Source organism: Caretta caretta, chromosome 18 (assembly GCF_965140235.1).
Source record: "Caretta caretta isolate rCarCar2 chromosome 18, rCarCar1.hap1, whole genome shotgun sequence".
Lineage (NCBI taxonomy): Eukaryota > Metazoa > Chordata > Testudines > Cheloniidae > Caretta > Caretta caretta.
In genome coordinates this window covers 142,933-158,441 of record NC_134223.1, presented here as the reverse complement: position 1 = coordinate 158,441, position 15,509 = coordinate 142,933, and the positions used below count along the sequence as shown (strand labels likewise).

At 48.6% G+C, this 15,509-nt stretch overlaps 1 long non-coding RNA gene across 1 annotated transcript; it reads right to left on the bottom strand.

Annotated features, from left to right (window-relative positions):
• Positions 1-2,686: 2,686 nt before the first annotated feature.
• Positions 2,687-15,203, bottom strand: LOC125624217 (uncharacterized). The gene is made up of 4 exons (XR_007353245.2): positions 15,147-15,203; positions 12,047-12,189; positions 3,871-3,984; positions 2,687-3,172 (listed from the first exon to the last, which is right to left on the bottom strand). It is a non-coding gene; the product is annotated as an uncharacterized LOC125624217 (long non-coding RNA).
• Between the last annotated feature and the right edge of the window lie 306 nt (positions 15,204-15,509).

Here is a 15,509-nt window from a genome sequence, read left to right as displayed (position 1 = left end):
AATCTCATGTTACTAAGATTTATGCACTACAGAATATTAACTAGTATATAACTGAATGTTAAAAAGTACTACACTAACCTTGTCAAAGTGGGTGAGTATGTTTAGGGCTTTCTACAGAGGGAAATTGACTACTATTCCTTTGTGGACACTATTCCAGAATAAAGGTAGCAATTATTGTGGAATAAAGTGATTTTTATTCCGGAATAGAGTATCCCTACTGAGAGCTTTTCTGGAATAGTAATGGTGGAATAGTTTCTTCTGCAATAGCTATTACAGTCCATTTCTCCTGTAGACAAGCCTGGAGTGATACATTATTGTTTACTCTGTTTGCTTATTCCTTGCCTTGCAGATTTTAGCATTTGCAATGGGTCTCTGTAGTGTGTTGGCAGTTATCCCTCCCAGTCTGGCTCAGCGGGAGGCCACTCTGCTTCACTAGTCACAGCAATCAAAGTTAAGCAGCAAGAGAATTAGCAAATCAACAGTCTCTGGCCCTGGCCCTTGTGGCGGGGCAGAGTAATAAGCAGTTTAAAGGCTCTAGCTGGCCGGGCAGGACAGAGCAATAAGCAGTCTAATGGCTCTGGCCTTCTGGCATGGCAGAGCAATAAGCCATTTTAAGGCTCTGGCTCTCAGGTAAGGCAGAACAATAAGCAAACACAGGCCGTCCAGCCTAAGGTAGGGAGGTTGCCATCCCCTGGGGTGGGGCTGGCAGCAGCGGGTAGGGGGACCCAGGCCCAACCTGTTCCTCTGGTCCCTGTCCAGGGCCCTGACAGTAGCGGAGGGTTCCACCACTGGGTCAGTAGGGATCCCACCAAAACACACTGGCTCATGGTCTGACAGCAAAACCTGACTAAAGTCTGGTTCTTCTTAGAGTGCTTGCTCATGTTGCTTCCATTCTAGATGTGTGCATGCCCATTTGCACTGGTGTCAAAAGTTTTTGCCTGAGTGGTATCCATAGGACTGGCTCTGGTGCCCTTTGGAGTCCCATGTTCACACGCCAGTATATGAGGTGCTGCCAGCCCTACACCCTCTTAGTTTCTTTTTACCCATGACGGTTGGTCTGAGCACCTTCCTCTTGCTTTGCAACTGTGATAGCAGTTCTATTTGCCTACTGGCTATTTCTCTTTGTATATAGTTGATAGTGTTAGATGTTAGGTTAGAGTCCCAACAGGGACTTTGCCCTGGGTCAGGGCATGCCCCATTCCTCAAGCTTCAAACCCTGCTCAGCTTGTAGTAAGCCTATGCTGGTTAGTGACCCTCACAGCAGTTGCTCAGTGTCTGTGGGAGTTGCACGTGAAAGAAAAGTGAAGACACTGGAATAATTTCAGGCCAAGGACCCAGAAGGAAAGGGACATTCCCCTAAGAGCCCTTCTCATGCAGGGCCCTTCACACCTCCCATGGCGTCGGAGCTGTCCTGCTCCGACTCAGCCCCAAGCACGTCTGCATCGTTGTGGATTACCCCTCTTGCACCGAGCTCTTCTCGATGCCATTTCCCCCTCACTGGTGCCAGCAAAGTATCAGAATTGGGGTAGTCCCCCAATGTTGAGTAAAGAGGGGAAAAGAGTGGCTTGCAAAGGATCATGTTTGAGCCATCTGCCCACCCCGGAACATCAAGGGGAGGTCTCACCATCAAGACTGTTTAGCCCTCTTAGGCATCCACCTCTGACTGCATGGAGTGGTAGGGGACCCCGGCACCTAACAGTGCCTTCAGCATCCCAGGTCAGCCAGTCTGCTAGGCACCTTATGGCCCTACCACCTCTGCTTGTGCCACGGCCAACGGGAGAGACCATGAAGGCTCTCGCACCCAGTGGCAAGTCAGCCAGAGATCCGCCAGTAGTGGTGGAGCGTCGCGGGTCCCCGGGGGAGACACTTAGATCCATCCATTGCAGCCGCAGTCTCTGGCTAGGCGATCCAGGTCTCTGGCACCATGTTCATGGCCCCACCGTGGTCCCCAGGAGCTGATTCCTCTGGGGATTTGGGATGGGAATTTAGCCCCTCCCCATGTGAACAGCAGTCGCCGTGGATGCCAGATGCTACTGCGGAGCCCTCCACAAGTGCCTGGGCTCCCGATGATGCTAGTGCTGTACTCGCACTATTCATTTGCAGCTGCTTCAGAGAAATGACTGACAATGCTGGCACCAGGTTCAGACACTGGTGCGGGCTCCATAGTGGGGGCCGAGGAACAAGCACTGACACCACAGGGAACCTCCCCAGTAGGCGAGTCTGACCCAGTCCCTCCCACTGTGGTGCCTTCATTGTCCTAATCTCTGGATGAAGCTGGGGGGTCATCTCATTCTGCCCCTCCTGATGACTTTAGAGCACATCAGGATCTATTAAAGAGAGTGGCTGCTAACTTGGGCCTGCAGGCGGAGGAGCTTGCAGAGCCCAGGGACACATTATTTAATGTTTCGGCCAGAGCAGCCCTGGGTAAAGCGGCACTTTCAGTGCATGAGAGGGTCTTGAAAATAGCCAAGGTCCTTTGGCAAACCCCATCTTCCATACCGCCGACATCCAAAAGGGCAGAAAGGCAATATTTTGTCCCTACCAAGGGTTTTGAATATACACCTACCCTAATCTATACACCTACCCACCCGCCCTGGATCATTAGTAGTGTCCACAGCTAATGAAAGGAACAGGCAGAGTCAGGCAAGTGCCACGCCTAAAAATAAGGATGAAACGAAACAGGATCTGTTCAGAAGAAAAGTTTATTTGACAGCCAGTCTCCAACTGCAGGTGTCAAACCACCAGGCCCTCTTGCGCAGATATAATTTTAATTTGTGGGACTCCCTTAATAAATTTAAGGTCTCCTTCCCTCAGGACCTCGGTTCTGAGTTCGTGGCTAGCTAGGAGGAGGGCAAGGTGGTGTCAAGGGGCTCCCTCCAGATGGCTTGGGATGCAGCGGACATAGCAGCCAGGGTCATAGCCTCTGCGGTGGTCATGAGGTGCAGTTCATGGCTGCAGTCCTTGAAGTTCTCTCAAGAGATGCAACTGTCCATCCAGGACCTCCTGTTTGAGGAAAATGCTCTCTTCTCAGAGCAGACCGATGTAAGTTGCATGGACTAAAGGACAGATGGGCCATGCTACACTTGCTAGGCCTTTACACCCGGCAAGCTGCTAGGAAGCAGTTCTGGCTGCCCCTGCTGCCCAGGTCCTGGGGACTATCATGGCAGAGTGCCTATAGAAATAAGAATCAGGGCAGAGGTTTTAAACACCATCACGCTGCCTCCTCCCCCTCTCCATTTCAGTTGGGCCCTGCACGACATCAAGGGGGGCCTTGGCAGCCATTTTGAGGGTGTGCTCCAGGACAGCGCCCCAGTCAAACTGTTGGATCCATCCCCCCGTTTGTTCTCAAACCATTTATGTCCCTTCCTAGTTGTATCAAACCACTGGGTGCTGAACACTGTAGCACTGGGCAATACCCTGCAGTTCTCCAGCATCCCCCCCCTTTCCTGTCCTTCTTCAGGGACCCTTCTCTCGAGCAATTCCTCGTGCAGGAGGTGGGAACCCTCTTGCGCCGGGGGGGGGGGGGGGCGAGTGGTAGAGGAGGTCCCTCAAGACATGAGGGTTCTATTCTTGATATTTCCTAATCCCAAAGGCAAAAGGGGGCCTAAGAACCATTCTTGACCTGTGTCACCTCAACAAATATCTTAAGAAACTGAAATTTTGCATGGTGTCTCTAGCCACCATCATTCTCTATTTAGATCCAGGACACTGGTACATCACCCTCGACTTTCATATTTCCATTTTCCAGAGCACAGACGTTGTCTCCGCTTTGTGGTGGGCCAGCACCATTTCCAATTCATGGTGTTACCCTTTGGCTTCTCATCTGCCCCGAGAGTATTCACAAACTGCATGGCACCTGTGGCCACTTACCTGAGGCATTGAGGTGTACAGATTTATCCATATCTTGATGCCTGGCTCATCAGAGGAAGGTCTTAAGCCCAGGTGCAAAGCAGCCTCAATCTGGTGCACTCCACCTGTCATAATCTGCGTTATTAATAAATGAAAATAAATCAACTCTGACCCCTGGGCAGCATATAGAGTTCATAGGAGTAATACTCTACTCTACGCAGGCCAGAGTCTTTCTCCCAAAGGCCCATTTCCAATCTATGTCCTACCTGATCTCTCACGTGAGGGCCTACCCTCTTACTACCAACTGCATGTGCCTCAAGTTATTAGGCCACATAGCAGCTTGTACTCATGTGGTACAGCACATACGGCTTCATCTCAGATCCCTGCAAACATGCCTGACATCGGTCTACATCCCCAACAGACATGATCTGGACCGGGTAGTCACGGTATCAGATCACATCCGGTCATCCCTGGAGTGGTGGTCGGAATGATGGGAGTTCCCTTCGCAGCCTCGTCCCCATCAGTGAATCTGGTCTCCATCTCTTTGGATCTGGGTTCTGGAGCTCGACAATCTCAGCACGTAGGGTCTCTGGTCACAAGATGATCGCGCTCGCCACATAAATGTCAGAGACTTCAGAGCAATGTGCTTGGCATGCCAGGCATTCCTGCCTCACCTGAGAGGCAAGGTGGTCCAAATCCTGATGGACCATACTGCCGCAATATTTTATATCAGCAAGCAAGGTGGATCCCACTTGTCAGCCCTTTGCCAATAAGCTCTTTGGTTGTGGGACTTTTGTGTGTAGCATGCCATTCATCTCGTAGCCTTGCACCTTCCAAGGGCTAGGACTGTGTTAGCAGATTGCCTCAGAAGGACCTTCTCATCTTGCCACAAGTGGTTGCTCCATCCAGAAGTAGTCAGCATGATCTTCCAGAGGGGTGGGACTCCACAGGTGGACTTATTTGCATCCAGGCAAAACAGGAAGTGCCATGTTTTCTGCTCGATTCACAGGATTGATGGAGGCTCCCTGTTCGATACCTTCTTGTTCCAATGGTCAGGAGCTCTGCTGTAGGCCTTTATGCCAGTACCATTAATTCACAGTGTCCTCATGAAGATCAAGCAGGACAAGGCGAAGGTGATCCTGATAGCTCCGGCTTGGCCTCGCCAGCACTGGTTTGGCGTGCTGCTGGAGCTCTCAGTAGTGGCTCCACTACAGCTAATGCTCTGGCCAGACTTGCCTTCCCAGAACCACGGCCAGCTACTGAACCTGAATCTAGCAGGTCTGCACCTGATGGCTTGGTTGCTGAATGGTTGAATGTGGAAGAGCAGGCATGCTCGGCCTGCGTTCAACAGATCCTGATGGTTAGCAGAAAGCCCTCCACCAGGGTGACCTACCTAGCCAGGTGGAAGTTGTTCGCATGTTGGACCTCGGACCAAAATCTTCAGCCCAAACAGGCCTCATTCCAGTTGATTACTGCATTACCTTTCAGAGTAACAGCCGTGTTAGTCTGCATTCGCAAAAAGAAAACGAGTACTTGTGGCACCTTAGAGACTAACCAATTTATTTGAGCATAAGCTTTCGTGAGCTACAGCTCACTTCATCAGATGAAGTGAGCTGTAGCTCACGAAAGCTTATGCTCAAATAAATTGGTTAGTCTCTAAGGTGCCACAAGTACTGCATTACCTTCTGCACCTCAAGCTTCAGGGCCTGTCTCTTTTGACAAACTACGCTTGGCAGCTATTTCAGCCTTCCACCCTTCAGTTCAGGGCAGATCAGTCTTTGCTCATAACATGACAGTCTGGTTTCTAAAAGGTCTGGAGCGGCTCTATCCTCAAGTCCTTGACCCTGTCCCACCTTGCAACCTGAACCTCATGCTGTCCAGGCTCACAGGTCCCCTCTTTGAGCCGTTAGCTTCTTGCTCCCTTCTGCTGCTCTCGTGGAAGGTCTCCTTTCTGGTGGCGATAACATTAGTGCATAGGATCTCTGAAATTAGAGCACTAACCTTGGAGCCGCCCTACACAGTGTTCTATGTGGACAAGATTCAACAGCGGCCACATCTGGCTTTTCTGCCCAAGGTAGTTTTGCAGTTTCACGCTAACCAGGACATATTCTTACCGGTCTTCTTTCCAAAACCCCATTAAGTCAGACTAGGAGCATAGACTATACTCTCTGGATGTCAGGAGAGTGCTAGCCTTTTTATATTGAAAGGACTAAGCCGTACCATAAGTAGATGCAGTTCTTTGTCGTGGTGGTGGACAGAATGAATGGCCTTCCTGTGCCTGCTCAGAGAATCCGTGGATCACCACCAGCATCAGGTTTTGCTATGAACAGGCAAAGGTGCCACCACCGGTGATTGTAATTGCCCATTCAACCAAAGCGCAAGCCTCGTCAGCAGCCTTCCTGGCCCAGGTGCCAATTCAAGATATCTGCAGGGCTTCTACCTGGTCATTCATCCATCCATATGTTCATATCCATTACGTGATCACCATGCAGGCCCCGGACGATGCTGGCTTCGGTAAAGCAATATTGCAAACCGCACAACCGTGAACTCTGAGCCCATCTCCAGGGATACTGCTTGTGAGTCACCTAGAATGGAATCAACATGAACGAGCACTTGAAGAATAAAAAATGTGTTGCTCATGTCCATTCCCTTACCCCTTCTCCTACCCCTCGGTGGGATTTACCAGCAAGAAGGAACTTAGAGGACATAGGGCCGGTTGCACCTCATATATTGGCATGTGAGCACAGAGGTCCCGAGGGTGCCAGAGCTGGCTCTATGGCTAAAAAAATTCCAGTAACAGTGAACATGGGCGCGCACACAGCTAGAATGGAATGGACATCTCAAAGAACAATAGTTACAAAAGGTAGGTAAGTGTTTTTGTTTTCCCCTGAGCTACTTCCTACCACAGTCTGGTTGGGCTTGGTAGTCAAAGATTCCTCTATCTCGCAGGGGTACTCAGAAGCCAGCAATCCTAACAGCTCCTCAGGATACTTGTCCGATGGCAGTCCCAGCAGCTCCTCAGGGTCCTCCTCCAGGGGAAGGGATTGACGTCACTCAGTCCCTGGGCCAGAGGCCAGTGGCAAGGCAGAGGTGACTGACTCCTCTGGCTCTGCCCCACATGAGCTAGAGGCCCCGCCTCTTATACTTCCTGTCCTGCCTCTCAGCTTACGGCATGAGGGGTGGGCTTGGCCTGACTATGCCCCCCAAAGGGCAGAGAGTGGTCCCTCTCTGGCTCAGAGGGAGGTCATTCCACCTCACTAGTCTCACTGCCATCACAATGAATTCATGAGGTTCCACTAGACTGAGTTTAAGCCAGCCACACCATTGGCTTGGATGGTGGTAGCATGTGTATTTTCAACAGTGTGTTCTTATGGAGTGGGAGGTTGAAGGACAAACTGCTGAATTACAGTTGTGTTATCTTACTTGGCAGAGTTTCACCTTTCAGAGATGGCTTCCTTGTTTACCTTTGTTGGCACCATCACATGCTGGCAATAATGCACTCTACAGGCTGTCACGCTGCCCAGACTCCCAGTGAGACAATCCAAGCTAATTCCAATAGAGGTAGCCCTAGGGCAGCCACCTCCGGACTAGATGTGTAGCAAAACCTCCCAGGCATGATTATTCAGGGAAGAGGAAGGAAAAAGTGTGACAGCCCTGCTATCCCTGTGTTAAACAATTGAAGATACCCAGTGTCAGCCTCCCAACTGCCATCCTGTCATTATGTGAAACACTCCCCTTGGTTTGGTCCTCTGTGTTCATGCTTCTCAGCACTGCTTCCTACTCATACAAAGCAGCAGCAATTGTGCACGAGGCACAGAGTTTTCAACTCCTCCTGTCCTCCGTCATCTGTGATTGATACCAGTCATGTCCAGATCAAATTGTGATATCACAAAGAGTTATGAGGGCAAGCTCAGAGCAAATCACTTATGCAGTAGTTCGTCATTGGGAGCTGCTGAAATCTCCCTTCAAACTATGCACCTGCTGAACTCTTGTGCTGTCTCGGCTGATCCCTGGTATACCTCCTAATCCACAAATAATAAACTCTTCCCATTATGCTTTTCCTCTGTAGATCTCAAAGCACTCTGCAAAGGGGGATCTGCTTTCTTCCTCTTTCTGCCCAAGCTCCCAAAGGAAGAGCTTCTGCCAGATCATATCCTTTTGCAAGGACTGTTAAAGGCATCTTTCTTGGGGGAAGATTTCCATGCAGATTTCCATCACAAGATCCTTCTTCTGCTCCCAGACTGATCCTACCTTTAAGAAATCCTACTGAATCTCAGGTTTCAGAGTAGCAGCCGGATTAGTCTGTATCTGCAAAAAGAACAGGAGGACTTGTGGCACCTTAGAGACTAACCAATTTATTTGAGCATAAGCTTTCGTGAGCTACAGCTCACTTAATCGGATGCATTCAGTGGAAAATACAGTGGGGAGATTTATATACACACAGAACATGAAACAATGGGTGTTACCATACACACTGTAAGGAGCCAACCCCGCCGCCAACTGTTCCAGTGGGAAGGTCACCGAAATCAACCATAAAGGTTAGGGCAGTTCTGGGTATTCCACATCAAATTCTTTCCTGCACCTTGGCCTATAGGCTTCCAGCTGACAGCCTGGTTGTCAGGAACAGACCAAGTCTTGGAGGTAAAAATTGAAAGTTAGCTGACCACAAAGATCATCCTTTTTGTTTTCACACACCACTCAGAGAGCAGGGCTGGGGATTTTATTCTGGTACTTCCTAGTCGACAAACGAACATGGGGCTTTCATCTAAACCTAGACCTTTGCATCCTCAACATGCAGATCTGCTGCAGAAAGTTCTGGATGGAAGCCACACCATCCAAATCCATCCTTGAGGCTACCTCATGGGAAATCTTGCCTCTGTGGACCTGAAGAATGTGTATGATCATGTCCCCATCCTCCCAGCCCACTAGCAACAGCTGCACTTTGCTCGGGCCAACTTACACTTCTTCTACCTCTGCTAAGGCCTACCCTTATTCTCCTCATAGCTAATTTACATCAGCAGGGTATTTACATTAACCTCTCGCTGATTCAAGCCTCTTCAGCCAAGCCTAGATCCACTCTAGGGACAATAGCCTATTGGACTGTTGGTTCTACATCAACTGAGAGAAGCCATTTCCTTTCCTCCCAGATTGTTATACATTTAGGCATGAGGATGAGGATAGAATCTCGTCAGCCTGGTCCTTCCTCTTAGCGGACAGAAACTAGTGTCTTCCAAGATCACATTCTCTTCCATAACTTGGTCAGACACATTCTGAAGCTGCTGAGTTGCTTTGCAGCCTGTCTGGACCTGGACTCACGGGCTGGTTTTCACTTGCACATCTTACACCACCTTCTGCTTCAGAGGTAGTACTCTGCGCTCCATGGAGGATCTCCTTCCTATCTCTATTGTGGCAGTACTTCCCCCTCCACAATGATGTAGGCCTGAGCATCTCTCGACCATATTAGCATGATCACAGTTGCTACACTGGTAGGTTGGGGCCATGTTTGAGTGGGTTGCCCTCCCACTCTCTTTGTCACCAAACTTGAATGTCAGCGCTCCGGAGCTCCTCTGGGTGCTTCTTCCAGTGATGGTCCCTATCTGTATTCCACCTGTGGGTGTACACCATGCACCAAAGGCCAGAATTTTTTAGTACGTGTGATGGGGTCCCCAGGATGCAACCTGTACTGAGGGATTGCTGAGCTCGCCAAACCCACCAACCTTGGCTGCCTTTCATGCTATGATGCTAATGTCAAGCTACAAGCCTCTGACAGGCATAGCACTTACACAGCCATCCACAGACACACCCAACTCTGTTACTGAATGAGCTCTGAGCCACTCATGAACCAACATTAGAGAGGGTCCAGCCAATACCCCCAGAACCTCCGTCTTGCACCCCAGAACTGTACCATCTTGCACTGGTCAGAAGCCTGGCCAGTGTAAGCTCATTTCCTAGTTCACCACTTCTTCATAGGAAAGTGGACATGCAACAGCCTTTGTAACCTGAGCTGAGATTTCCCAAGCACTTTAGACAAACTCACTGGTAAGGATATAACATTAAAATAAGTTTATTAACAACAGAAAGATTGATTTTAAGTGATTATAAGTGGTAAGCCTAAAGGTCAGAGATAAGAAGATGATAAAAAAAAATAAAAAGTAAACACGCATTCTCAATTCTAAACTATTAGTCTAAGCAAGAGTTGAATTGACCGATGGTACAAGCAAGTTACAGTTCCTCAATACACAGACTGGATCTTTTGCCCGCCTGGGACCAAACTCCATCAGTTCAAAGCCCTTTTCTTCCAGGCCTGCTTCTGGAGGTGAGGGGGAAGAGAGGCCAAGTGATGATGTCACTGCCTCTTGTTTTATACCTTCTTCCAGCTGCTTGAAAGATCCTTGCTGTGATGTGGGGGTCAATCAGTCCCCACTGATCAGTCTCCATTACATATGTGCCTTCTTTGAGAAGTCTCTGGGATAGTGGATTGTGTGTTGATGAGCCATTAACGATCATCTGGCCAGTGATGGCTACTCCTTTATTGTAACAGAACGTCTGATTGTGGGTGATCCCAACCTCAGAACATAGTTTTGTAACACATAAAGCAATACTTCATATATAATGATAGTACATACAATCCAACAGGATGTTACTGTTCAACACATCAAGACTTTTTAAATGATACTTCACAAGGCACACTTTGCACAAAACATACCATAATCATATGACAGTGGTGAATATGGGGATTCAAGGATGCTACTTTGAGGTACATAGTGTCACAGTAAGCAGTGTCCTTTGGTCCGCACTTTCATAGTTGATCTCCTCATGCTCTCAACCAAAGGTATAAAGGGCAGTGTGGACCAATGCCTCTCCAGTTCCTTCTCTTCCCCATGTGGCCTGAGTCAGAATCCTGTGTCCACTTAGATCTCCCTCTACTTTAATACGTGTAAATATAATTTGTAAAATTTTTTACTACTTTCAGTAATTTAGACTGTGGGTTTTTTTTAATATTAATATAGCTAGATTAGTTTGCCTCACCCCAGAGAGCTTCCCCCTGTGGAGAGGTACTAGTCCAAGAGTCCCTGGGTTCAAGAACTGTCTCCTACCCCAGTTCCCTCTCCGTCAGTAACAAACACCAGCGCCGCCTTTATTGCCTTGGGGAGGCTCACATCACCACCAAGTGCAGTATATGCCACTCCTTTCCTCCCCGAACTCATGAGGGACAAGAACTCTGCCTGTAGAAGCACCTCATGGAGCAGGCTATGAGGCCCCATTCAGTTCCAGGCCAAGGAGACCCCCCTGTACAGCAGTTTCAGACTGCAAGCAGCGCCTCTCCAAGCATGAGCTCTAGAACAGAGGGTAAGACACTTAAGCCTACAAAACCCTCTCACAAGAGTAGGGGATATGATCATAGGCATATGGACATGTCCCTGTCCAGATCTGCCTCTAAGAAAAGGGATCTTTCCCCACCTCAGTCCAAGTTGGGTGAGTCCTTGCACATGGGTCCAAAAGAGTTAGGTCCACACAAACCTTCCATTCAAGAAGTCAAAGCACGAAGGAAGAAGGATCTGATGGTACCAATTCAGGCTCCATTCCACAAGCCAAAAGACTGGCACTTGCAGTTCCCATATGGGAGCTCCATTCTGAACCACCAGTTGATGGTTGTTACATACTCCTTGTGGAATCCTCTGCATACTATACCATCAGACACCCTGGATCCACCAGTCTCCACCAGTAACTCCTCAGTAACTCAGGAAGGACCAAACGCTTTACCCTGCCAGAGGATATTTTCACTCTGTATTATCCACAGTCTCCTCTTTTGCCAGGCCTGGCTCTCCTTAGAGACATCCTTACACCCAAAGAAACCACCTTGAGAGGAAGAGAATGCTCTCCTACTGCATCGACAACTGAGAACATCCTCACACTGGTACTGACAGCGCTGCCACTAGAGCAGGAACCTATTATTTCATGGAGAGAATCAGATGATCCAGACGTACTTACCCCTTGAGGGAAACAAGCCCAGACAGAACCACAGGAGGCAGTGGAACTGTCCACCTCCTTCAGAATATGGTTACCCAGTGGACCATTGGTACCCTATGTCTTGGGGCCCTCTCCCACCAGCCAATCCTTCTTACTGGGCCCCATCAGATTGTACAGCAGACATCCCAGATCCGTACAAGAAGCACCTCTCCCAGTCAATACCAACCAGATTCATTGGCGTTTGAGGAGGAAGTAGTTGACCTTGACACAGTTCCACTGGTTCTGACAGCTGTATCATCCTCTTCACCAGATGAGGTGGTTGCTCCATCATCCCCCTCCCCAGCCGATGACCACAAGCAGTACCAGGAGCTATTACAGAAGGCAGCAACCGAGTGTCAGTTACAGAACACACAACACGGTTTATTGGACATCCTCCAGCCCTCTGGCTCTTCTAGGGTAGCTCTTATAGTCAATCATTTTGGAACCTGCCAGATCTGTGTGGTATACCCCCTGCCTTTTGTGCCCCTCCCTCAAAGAGAACTGAAAAACTATATTTTGTGCCAGCTAAAGGGACAGAGTTTTTGGGGCTGGTTTTGTTCATTTGGGGCCGGTTTTGTTCAATATCTTCATAAATGATCTGGAGGATGGTGTGGTTTGCACTCTCAGCAAATTTGCGGATGATACTAAACTGGGAGGAGTGGTAGATATGCTGGAGGGCAGGGACAGGATACAGAGGGACCTAGACAAATTGGAGGATTGGGCCAAAAGAAATCTGATGAGGTTCAATAAGGATAAGTGCAGGGTCCTGCACTTAGGACGGAAGAACCCAATGCACCGCCACAGACTAGGGACCGAATGGCTAGGCAGCAGTTCTGCGGAAAAGGACCTAGGGGTGACAGTGGACGAGAAGCTGGATATGAGTCAGCAGTGTGCCCTTGTTGCCAAGAAGGCCAATGGCATTTTGGGATGTATAAGTAGGGGCATAGCGAGCAGATCGAGGGACGTGATCGTCCCCCTCTATTTGACATTGGTGAGGCCTCATCTGGAGTACTGTGTCCAGTTTTGGGCCCCACACTTCAAGAAGGATGTGGATAAATTGGAAAGAGTCCAGCGAAGGGCAACAAAAATGATTAGGGGTCTGGAACACATGACCTATGAGGAGAGGCTGAGGGAGCTGGGATTGTTTAGCCTGCAGAAGAGAAGAATGAGGGGGGATTTGATAGCTGCTTTCAACTACCTGAGAGGTGGTTCCAGAGAGGATGGTCCTAGACTATTCTCAGTGGTAGAAGAGGACAGGACAAGGAGTAATGGTCTCAAGTTGCAGTGGGGGAGGTTTAGGTTGGATATTAGGAAAAACTTTTTCACTAGGAGGGTGGTGAAACACTGGAATGCGCTGCCTAGGGAGGTGGTGGAATCTCCTTCCTTAGAAGTTTTTAAGGTCAGGCTTGACAAAGCCCTGGCTGGGATGATTTAATTGGGGATTGGTCCTGCTTTTGAGCAGGGGGTTGGACTAGATGACCTCGTGAGGTCCCTTCCAACCCTGATATTCTATGATTCTATGAGTTTTTATTCACTCATCCATTGCCCAATTCTTGAGTGGTGCAAGCAGTTTCAGAAAGGTCCAGGACACAGCATCTTAAGACTACTCCCACAGACATGGGTGCTAGACACCTCAACCTTTCGGGGAGGAAAATATTTTCATTGGCTAGTCTCCAATTCAGACTTGCTAACTACCGGACACTGTTAGCAAAATAAGATTCCCTGAATTTTTCTAAATTTTTACACTTTAAAGACAAACTTCCTCAGGAAGACAGGGCCCAGTTCCAACTCCTCATTGATGAAGGCAGGATGGTGGCCAAGACATCACTCCAAGAAACAGTAGAGACAGTGGAGCCTTCACCACGCTGGTAATCATGAGGCATGAGTCATGGTTGCAATCTTCTGGACCACCCTGGAGAACCCTGAATACCATCAAGGACCTTCTCTTTGATGAGTCTAACCTTTTTCAAGAAAAGACCGATGAGTCTCTACGCTCCCTTAAAGACTCTAGGACAGCCTTCTTCCCCCTGGACATTTACACCCCTGCCCTGAAGAGGAGACATCATAAGCAAATCTATAGACCCAGGCCTCCCACTCAGGCATTCTATCATCAGCACCCTGTGAACCCCAACCGCCTCTGCAAAAGCCTAAGGGTTCAAAAACCCAGATATGTGACTTCTTCTACCTCTCAGATCAATGTCTGGCCTCACCCACGGTCCGAGGCATCCTTCTGATGGTATGCTTGAGGACTGCATACCGATATTGATGCCATACCTTACTGCCCCCCCAAAAACCCTTTGGTGGCTGCCTTACTCACTTTGCCATAACTGGAGGACAGTAACAACAGACAAGTGAGTACTAGACATCATGCACCAAGGCTACACCATTGAATTTCTTACCTCCCTGCCCCAAACCCCCTTCCCAGGCCCTTTCCAGTGACCAATCTCACACAAAGATTCTTCATCTAGAGATAAGTTCTCTACTCCAGAAAGGAGCCAGAGAACTGATGTCCCCTCAGCACTAAGGGAAAGGGTTCTACTCCCCATATTTCTTAGTCCCCAAAAAATCCTGTGTATGGAGAACAAGTCTCGACCAAAGCCAACTAAACGTATTTACCCAAAAATTAAAATTCCACATGGTCACGTTGGCACTAAAAATTCCCTTTCTGGAAAAGTGCATATGGTTCTCAGCTCTCAATAGGAAAGACACTTTCATCTACAATCACCCATCCCACAGAAATTTCCTAATTGGGCAAGACCACTTCCAATTCAGAGCCCTTCCATTCAGACTAGCTATGGCACCTTGGGTCATCACAAAAGTCCTTTCAGTGGTGGTAGCTTGATGAGAAGAAACAGCTTTATTGTCTTTCTATATCTTGATAACTAGCAGATCCAGCAGGGAAGTCCAACTGGCAACTCAATTCCTAGTCTGTCTTCTGTCTTCCCTGGGAATTTGTCTTAACCACAAAAAGTCCACTTGGACTACCATGAGGTCCATAGATTTCATAGGAGTGACTTTGGACTCAACCACAGCAAGAATCTATCTTCCCACTGACAGATTCCACACCGTGGACAATCTGATAAAACGGGTCAACCTCAGACATGAGACTACAGTCAGGAGCTGTCTTTTCCTCCTTGTTTGCATGGCCTCATGCACCCATGTCTCACCATTCTCCAGGTTTCAGCTCCACTGCCTACAAACCTGGCTTCAGTCCATCTACTCACCAAACAAAAAGATACCATTGATACCAAAGTAACAATTCCAGCACAGGGTATGGTTTCTCTCACCTGGTGGACAAATCTGGAGAAAGTTTTGTGGGAGTTCTTTTCCTCACACCTACACCTGAGAAGACAAAAATCACAGGTGCATCTTTCTTAGGGTGAGGAGCCCATATGTAGCACAAGTATACGTAGCAGGGTAGCCCTGGTAGCACAGGTAGTAGGGGCAGGGCTCAGCGGTGCTAAATACATATCCACCAGTTTCGGGGGGATTGTACTTGGTACTGCCACTGGTACTGCCTATGCTACTGTGACTACACTGCTATTTATACTAGCCCTAGCTCCATGAGCGGTATGGACACACATGAGTAGAGGAATCACATCCTTGCTTGTAGTGTAGACATAACAGTCTAATGTTCCATTGGCTACTGA